The sequence below is a fragment of the Xyrauchen texanus genome, chromosome 19, assembly GCF_025860055.1.
Source record: "Xyrauchen texanus isolate HMW12.3.18 chromosome 19, RBS_HiC_50CHRs, whole genome shotgun sequence".
NCBI lineage: Eukaryota > Metazoa > Chordata > Actinopteri > Cypriniformes > Catostomidae > Xyrauchen > Xyrauchen texanus.
Genome location: NC_068294.1, coordinates 34,547,226 through 34,557,104, shown reverse-complemented (window position 1 = coordinate 34,557,104; position 9,879 = coordinate 34,547,226).

The window sequence follows — 9,879 nt, the reverse complement described above, 5'->3', positions numbered from 1 at the left end:
GTTAAAATTTGGACATTTACATAAACACGCCCCTTTCAGACATTTTGTATCACATTCATTTTTCCTAAGTAATGTTTTCAAGGATGTCCATTCTACAAATGTGTACCAAATTTCAAGTCAATTGGAGCTACGGTTCAGGAGAAGAAGAGTATTTTTAGGTTTTCGCAAATTTTCAACGTACGGGAAAATCCATCATGGTGAAAGTTATGGGTCCTTAAGGCTTTTTTGTTCCCCATGAGGAATGAGGCATGTACACCAAGTTTCAGAAGATTTAGACAAATGGCGTGGAAATTGTATCACTTTGAATGAAAAATCACTTTGAAAATCTCTACTTTCACTTTCACTTCTCTCTTAAGATTTTTTTTCTGTTTTTTTTGTGTGATTTACATAAGCATATCACAAGCAATTTTATTTGAAAGACTATCTAGGCACATAATAACACTGTATAGCTGTGACTGTTTATAACTATTTCAAAATGTAGCCTACAAGCTCACACTTTAAATGGTCAGTGCTTTGATTTTTAAATCATTAAAATAGCAACAGATCCAGTGAAAAAAATGGAGTGATTGTGTTTACATGCCATTCAAAAACGTGGCATTTTACAAGGTAAGAGAGAAATAAAAAAAACTTAAAATAATACCATTTGTACTTCTCAATTACTTGGGAATGTCTATGTTCAGGACGAAGGCTAAATTGTTACTGTCTCTTTAAGAGGCTTTTATCGCATGATACGATACTTAAGGCACAGTTCAGTTTAATCTTTTGAGAACTGAGAAGTATCATTATTTTCGTTTTGTGCCATGCTTGTTGCATTTGTATTCATTGTGAGATGATAAAATACAGACTGCGTGAATGGTTGATTTTGTTCACTTGAATTTTGTGACGTGTTTCAGAAAAATAATCGCGAAGACAGAGACTGAGCACCCTGTTTATTTATTTTACAAAAGCACAAGGTTTTGTTGTTATTGTAAGTGTACACAAATAAAAGTACACATTTCATAGTTCGTAATGATGTCTTGCATGTTTCTGTATGGGCAAAAATGACGCAGTATTTTGTTTAAGTTGTTTCCGCTGTTTCGAGAGAAAAATATAGCAGGACGTCATCTGGAATAATGCCAGAATAAAATATAATTATTCCAGATTTCTTTCTCAACTGTTTGTTCACTTGAGACATAACAGACTCCTCAATATATCATGTATTTTGACACTCTGTTGTATGAAATTGTCCGTTCAGACGCAAGCAGCAGCGAAAGACATCGGAGTGCGTGAGTTAGACGCGACGCGGCTCGCTGTGTCACACAAACAGCTCGCAAACATGTATTTGAGTTGTTTTGACATTTGTTGAGTTGAATAGTGTAAAATCGCTTGAATGTTCAAACAGGCAAACATTGTATACAACCGACAAACCTTCATGATGATGCGAGCAAAAATGATCTCGCCTCGCGGTTTGCGTGTTGTCAGAGACAATTAAACAACATCATTCTCGGAAGTTTTGATACGTTAGGATTGATCAGCCCATCCCTACTTTCTTTAGACATATGTTTCATGTTTGTGTAAGTTTTTGTGACGTGTTTCAGAAAGATATTCGCTTAGACAAAGAGCACACGGTTTATTTTCTTTATTTTACAACAAATAAAAGTACAACTTTCATAGTTTGTGACGATGTATTAAATGTATCTGTATGTGCAAAAATAACGCAGTATTTTGTTTAAGCTGTTAACGCTGTTTCGAGAGAAAAATCTTAACAGGACACCACAGCGGCATCCGTGTTGTTCACAATAATTCATAATTAAATATATTGATACCCAATTTCTTTATCAACTGTTTGTTCACTTGATACATAACAGACACCCCAATATATCATGTATTTTGGTGTATGAAATTGTCCGTTCAAACGCATGAAGCTGTGAAAGCGAACTCTCATCGGCGTGCGAGCGTTAGTCGCGACGCGGCTCGCTCGCTGTGTCACACAAACTGCTCGAAAACATTTATTTGAGTTGTTTTGCCTTTGTTGAGTTGAATAGTGTAAAATCGCTTGAATGTTCAAGCAGGCAACCATTGTACACAACCAACAAACCTTCGTGAAGATGCGAGCAAAAATGATCTCGCCTCGAGGATTGCGTGTTGTCAGAGACAATTAAACAACATCATACTCGGAAGTTTTGATACGTTAACGCTGTCTCGATAGAGAAAAATCTAACAGGACATCACAGCGGCATCACTAGACCCCTTCAATAATTCATAATTCAATATATTGATACCCGATTTCTTTATCAACTGTTTGTTCACTTGAGATATAGCAGACACCCCAATATATCATGTATTTTGGTGTATGAAATTGTCCGTTGAAACGCAAGAAGGGAAAGCGAACTCTCATCGGCGTGCGAACGTTAGACGCGACGCGGCTCGCTCGCTGTGTCACACAAACTGCTCGAAAACATTTATTTGAGTTGTTTTGCCTTTGTTGAGTTGAATAGTGTAAAATCGCTTGAATGTTCAAACTGGAAAGCATTAAGACACACAATTGATTTGACATACCTCCGTGCAGACGCAAAATGTCTTCTGTAGTCTAAGTCTGGAGCTCCACCCACTAGGAGACCGAAATGCTTCATTAGAGAGATTGCTACAGAAGAGCTGCATGTGGTAGACAGAGTTACTCCAGTAGAGGGAGCCTCTTTGCTCAGCCAATGTAAGTGAATGGGATTTTACATGTGGACCATATTTGTCCAGTAGAGGGAGCACTTTTGCTCAGCCATTGTAAATCAATGGGATTTTAAAAATTTTTGATCATCTTTTGTGTGTACATTTACATAAACACGTCCATTTCAGCCATTTTGTATTGTATTCATTTTTGCTAAGTAACGTTTGGAAAGACATACATACTACACACGTGTGCCAAATTCCAAGTCAATTGGAGCTGAGGTTCAGGAGAAGAAGAGTTTTGTAGGTTTTCCAAAATTTTCACTGTACAGGAAAATCCATAATGGCAGAAGTATGGGTCCTTGAGGCTTTTTTGTTCCCCATGAGAAATGAGGCATGTTTACAAAGTTTCAGAAGATTTGGACAAATGGGGTGGAAATTATATCACTTTGAATTTTTGTTTTTTGGGCGTGGCCTGTAGCGCCACCTATGGGCGAATGTTGACCATTCTTGGTTTGGGGGTACCCGTTGGCATGGAGTATCAATGTGCCAATTTAGAAAATTTTTGACCAGTGACTTTTTGAGCTATTGGGGCTCAAGGAGAAGTAATAATAATAATAATAATAATAATAATAATAAATATAGCTGCAAGCAGCAATGCGGATTCCTCCTCAAAATGGCAAATCATTTAAAATTGATCAGTAGATGGTTGGGGATAAACCCTCCCAATTAAGGAATTCAAAAAACATGTCTTTGTCTGAATCCTAAACGAAACATTTTCAATGTACAGGAAAATCCATACCGGACCTTATGGATCCTTGAGGCTTTTTTGTTCCCAATGAGAAATGAGGCATGTACACCAAGTTTCAGAAGAATTGGACAAATGGCGTGGAAATGGTATCACTTTGAAAATATTTTTTTGGGGCGTGGCCTGTAGCGCCACCTATGGTCGAATGTGGGCCATTCTTGGTTTGTGGGTTCCTGTTGGCCTGTAGTATCAATGTACAAAATTAGAAAATATTTGACCAGAAAATGGGAATTTTGGAGTGGCCTGTAGCGCCCCCTAGGGGCGAATGTGGGCCATTCTTGGTTTGTGGGTTCCTGTTGGCCTGTAGAATCAATGTACCAAATTAGAAAATGTTTGACCAGAAAATGGGACTTTTGGGAATTACCTGTAGCGCCCCCTAATGGCGAATGTTGGCCATTCTTGGTTTGTGGGTTCCTGTTGGCCTGTAGTACCATTGTACCAAATTAGAACATTTTAGACCAGAAAATGGGAATTTCGGCATGGCCTGTAGCGCCCCCTAGGGGTGAATGTTGGCCATTCTTGGTTTGTGGGTTCCTGTTGGCCTGTAGTATCAATGTACCAAATTAGAACATTTTTGACCAGAAAACGGGAATTTTGGCGTGGCCTTTAGCGCCCCCTAGTGGCGAATGTCGGCCATTCTTGGTTTGTGGGTTCCTGTTGGCCTGTAGTACCATTGTACCAAATTAGAACATTTTAGACCAGAAAATGGGAATTTCGGCATGGCCTGTAGCGCCCCCTAGGGGCGAATGTTGGCCATTCTTTGCGCAGTACTTCAGAGTGATGTCATCTTGAAGCATGTTAGGTTTGAAAAACCATCAGTCAAAATTACATTTGATTTATTGACACGTATATATTGTTAAAATTTGGACATTTACATAAACACGCCCCTTTCAGCCATTTTGTATCGTATTCATTTTTCCTAAGTAACGTTTTCAAGGACTGTCCATTCTACACATGTGTACCAAATTTCAAGTCAATTGGAGCTACGGTTCAGGAGAAGAAGAGTTTTGTAGGTTTTCGCAAATTTTCAACGTACGGGAAAATCCATCATGGCGGAAGTTATGGGTTCTTGAGGCTTTTTTGTTCCCCATGAGGAATGAGGCATGTACACCAAATTTCAGAAGATTTGGACAAATGGCGTGGAAATTGTATCACTTTGAATTTTGTTTTTTTGGGCGTGGCCTGTAGCGCCACCTATGGGCGAATGTGGGCCATTCTTGGTTTGGGGGTACCCGTTGGCATGGAGTATCAATGTGCCAATTTAGAAAATTTTTGACCAGTGACTTTTTGAGCTATTGGGGCTCAAGGAGAAGAATAATAATAATAATAATAAATATAGCTGCAAGCAGCAATGCGGATTCCTCCTCAAAATGGCAAATCATTTAAAATTGATCAGTAGATGGTTGGGGATAAACCCTCCCAATTAAGGAATTCAAAAAACATGTCTTCTGTCTGAATCCTAAACGAAACATTTTCAATGTACAGGAAAATCCATACCGGACCTTATGGATCCTTGAGGCTTTTTGTTCCCAATGAGAAATGAGGCATGTACACCAAGTTTCAGAAGAATTGGACAAATGGCGTGGAAATGGTATCACTTTGAAAATATTTTTTGGGGCGTGGCCTGTAGCGCCACCTATGGGCGAATGTGGGCCATTCTTGGTTTGTGGGTTCCTGTTGGCCTGTAGTATCAATGTACAAAATTAGAAAATATTTGACCAGAAAATGGGAATTTTGGAGTGGCCTGTAGCGCCCCCTAGGGGCGAATGTGGGCCATTCTTGGTTTGTGGGTTCCTTTTGGCCTGTAGAATCAATGTACCAAATTAGAAAATGTTTGACCAGAAAATGGGACTTTTGGGAATTACCTGTAGCGCCCCCTAATGGCGAATGTTGGCCATTCTTGGTTTGTGGGTTCCTGTTGGCCTGTAGTATCAATGTACCAAATTAGAACATTTTTGACCAGAAAATGGGAATTTCGGCATGGCCTGTAGCGCCCCCTAGGGGTGAATGTTGGCCATTCTTGGTTTGTGGGTTCCTGTTGGCCTGTAGTATCAATGTACCAAATTAGAACATTTTTGACCAGAAAACGGGAATTTTGGCGTGGCCTTTAGCGCCCCCTAGTGGCGAATGTCGGCCATTCTTGGTTTGTGGGTTCCTGTTGGCCTGTAGTACCATTGTACCAAATTAGAACATTTTAGACCAGAAAATGGGAATTTCGGCATGGCCTGTAGCGCCCCCTAGGGGCGAATGTTGGCCATTCTTTGCGCAGTACTTCAGAGTGATGTCATCTTGAAGCATGTTAGGTTTGAAAAACCATCAGTCAAAATTACATTTGATTTATTGACACGTATATATTGTTAAAATTTGGACATTTACATAAACACGCCCCTTTCAGCCATTTTGTATCGTATTCATTTTTCCTAAGTAACGTTTTCAAAGACTGTCAATTCTACACATGTGTACCAAATTTCAAGTCAATTGGAGCTACGGTTCAGGAGAAGAAGAGTTTTGTAGGTTTTCGCAAATTTTCAACGTACGGGAAAATCCATCATGGCGGAAGTTATGGGTTCTTGAGGCTTTTTTGTTCCCCATGAGAAATGAGGCATGTACACCAAGTTTCAGAAGATTTGGACAAATGGCGTGGAAATGGTATCACTTTGAAAATATTTTTTTTGGGCGTGGCCTGTAGCGCCACCTATGGGCGAATGTTGACCATTCTTGGTTTGGGGGTACCCGTTGGCATGGAGTATCAATGTGCCAATTTAGAAAATTTTTGACCAGTGACTTTTTGAGCTATTTGGGCTCAAGGAGAATAATAATAATAATAATAATAATAAATATAGCTGCAAGCAGCAATGCGGATTCCTCCTCAAAATGGCAAATCATTTCAAATTGATCAGTAGAGGGTTGGGGTTAAACCCTCTCAATGGATGAATCCAAAAAACATGTATTTCTGTCTGAATCCTAAACGAAACATTTTCAGTCTACAGGAAAATCCATCATACCTTATGGATCCTTGAGGCGTTTTTGTTCCCAATGAGAAATGAGGCATGTACACCAAGATTCAAAAGAATTGGTTAAATGGCGTGGAAATGGTATCACTTTGAAAATATTTTTTGGGGGCGTGGCCTGTAGCGCCTCCTATGGGCAAATGTGGGTCATTCTTGGTTTGTGGGTTCCTGTTGGCCTGTAGTATCAATGTACATAATTAGAAAATATTTGACCAGAAAATGGGACTTTTGGGAATTACCTGTAGCGCCCCCTAGGGGTGAATGTTGGCCATTCTTGGTTTGAGGGTTCCTGTTGACCTGTAGTATCAATGTACCAAATTAGAACATTTTTGACCATAAAATGGGAATTTCGGCGTGGCCTCTAGTGCCCCCTAGGGGCGAATGTTGGCCATTCTTTGTTTGTGGGTTCCTGTTGGCCAGTAGTATCAATGTACCATATTAGAAAATTTTTGACCAGAAAACGAAATTTTGGGAGTGGCCTGTAGCGCCCCCTAATGGCGAATGTGGGCCATACTTGGTTTGTGGGTTCCTGTTGGCCTGTAGTATCAATGTACCAAATTATAACTTTTTTGACCAGAAAATGGGAATTTCGGCTTGGCCTCTAGCGCCACCTAGTGGTGAATGTCGGTCATTCTTGGTTTGTGGATTCCTTTTGGCCTGTACTATTAATGTACCAAATTAGAACATTTTTGACCAGAAAATGGGAATTTCGGCATGGCCTGTAGTGCCCCCTAGGGGCGAATGTTGGCCATTCTTGGTTTGAGGGTTCCTGTTGACCTGCAGTATCAATGTACCAAATTAGAACGTTTTTGACCAGAAAACGAAATTTTGGAGTAGCCTGTAGCGCCCCCTAAGGGCGAATGTGGGCCACACTTGGTATGTGGGTTCCTGTTGGCCTGTAGTATCAAAGTACCAAATTAGAAAATTTTTGACCAGAAAATGGGAATTTTGGCTTGTCCTGTAGTGCCCCCTAGTGGCGAATGTCGGTCATTCTTGGTTTGTGGATTCCTGTTGGCCTGTACTATTCTTGTACCGAATTAGAACATTTTTGACCAGAAAATGGGAATTTTGGCTTGTCCTGTAGTGCCCCCTAGTGGCGTATGTCGGTCATTCTTGGTTTGTGGATTCCTGTTGGCCTGTACTATTAATTTACCAAATTAGAACATTTTTGACCAGAAAATGGGAATTTTGGCATGGCCATTCTTTGCACAGTACTTCAGAGTGATGTCATCTTTAAGCATGTTAGGTTTGAAAAACCATCAGTCAAAATTACATTTGATTTATTGACACGTATATATTGTTAAAATTTGGACATTTACATAAACACGCCCCTTTCAGCCATTTTGTATCGTATTCATTTTTCCTAAGTAACGTTTTCAAGGATGTCCATTCTACACATGTGTACCAAATTTCAAGTCAATTGGAGCTACGGTTCAGGAGAAGAAGAGTTTTGTAGGTTTTCGCAAATTTTCAACGTACGGGAAAATCCATCATGGCGGAAGTTATGGGTTCTTGAGGCTTTTTTGTTCCCCATGAGGAATGAGGCATGTACACCAAATTTCAGAAGATTTGGACAAATGGCGTGGAAATTGTATCACTTTGAATTTTGTTTTTTTGGGCGTGGCCTGTAGCGCCACCTATGGGCGAATGTGGGCCATTCTTGGTTTGGGGGTACCCGTTGGCATGGAGTATCAATGTGCCAATTTAGAAAATTTTTGACCAGTGACTTTTTGAGCTATTGGGGCTCAAGGAGAAGAAGAATAATAATAATAATAATAATAATAAATATAGCTGCAAGCAGCAATGCGGATTCCTCCTCAAAATGGCAAATCATTTCAAATTGATCAGTAGAGGGTTGGGGTTAAACCCTCTCAATGGATGAATCCAAAAAACATGTATTTCTGTCTGAATCCTAAACGAAACATTTTCAGTCTACAGGAAAATCCATCATACCTTATGGATCCTTGAGGCGTTTTTGTTCCCAATGAGAAATGAGGCATGTACACCAAGATTCAAAAGAATTGGTTAAATGGCGTGGAAATGGTATCACTTTGAAAATATTTTTTGGGGGCGTGGCCTGTAGCGCCTCCTATGGGCAAATGTGGGTCATTCTTGGTTTGTGGGTTCCTGTTGGCCTGTAGTATCAATGTACATAATTAGAAAATATTTGACCAGAAAATGGGACTTTTGGGAATTACCTGTAGCGCCCCCTAGGGGTGAATGTTGGCCATTCTTGGTTTGAGGGTTCCTGTTGACCTGTAGTATCAATGTACCAAATTAGAACATTTTTGACCATAAAATGGGAATTTCGGCGTGGCCTCTAGTGCCCCCTAGGGGCGAATGTTGGCCATTCTTTGTTTGTGGGTTCCTGTTGGCCAGTAGTATCAATGTACCATATTAGAAAATTTTTGACCAGAAAACGAAATTTTGGGAGTGGCCTGTAGCGCCCCCTAATGGCGAATGTGGGCCATACTTGGTTTGTGGGTTCCTGTTGGCCTGTAGTATCAATGTACCAAATTATAACTTTTTTGACCAGAAAATGGGAATTTCGGCTTGGCCTCTAGCGCCACCTAGTGGTGAATGTCGGTCATTCTTGGTTTGTGGATTCCTTTTGGCCTGTACTATTAATGTACCAAATTAGAACATTTTTGACCAGAAAATGGGAATTTCGGCATGGCCTGTAGTGCCCCCTAGGGGCGAATGTTGGCCATTCTTGGTTTGAGGGTTCCTGTTGACCTGCAGTATCAATGTACCAAATTAGAACGTTTTTGACCAGAAAACGAAATTTTGGAGTAGCCTGTAGCGCCCCCTAAGGGCGAATGTGGGCCACACTTGGTATGTGGGTTCCTGTTGGCCTGTAGTATCAAAGTACCAAATTAGAAAATTTTTGACCAGAAAATGGGAATTTTGGCTTGTCCTGTAGTGCCCCCTAGTGGCGAATGTCGGTCATTCTTGGTTTGTGGATTCCTGTTGGCCTGTACTATTCTTGTACCGAATTAGAACATTTTTGACCAGAAAATGGGAATTTTGGCTTGTCCTGTAGTGCCCCCTAGTGGCGTATGTCGGTCATTCTTGGTTTGTGGATTCCTGTTGGCCTGTACTATTAATTTACCAAATTAGAACATTTTTGACCAGAAAATGGGAATTTTGGCATGGCCATTCTTTGCACAGTACTTCAGAGTGATGTCATCTTTAAGCATGTTAGGTTTGAAAAACCATCAGTCAAAATTACATTTGATTTATTGACACGTATATATTGTTAAAATTTGGACATTTACATAAACACGCCCCTTTCAGCCATTTTGTATCGTATTCATTTTTCCTAAGTAACGTTTTCAAGGATGTCCATTCTACACATGTGTACCAAATTTCAAGTCAATTGGAGCTACGGTTCAGGAGAAGAAGAGTTTTGTAGGTTTT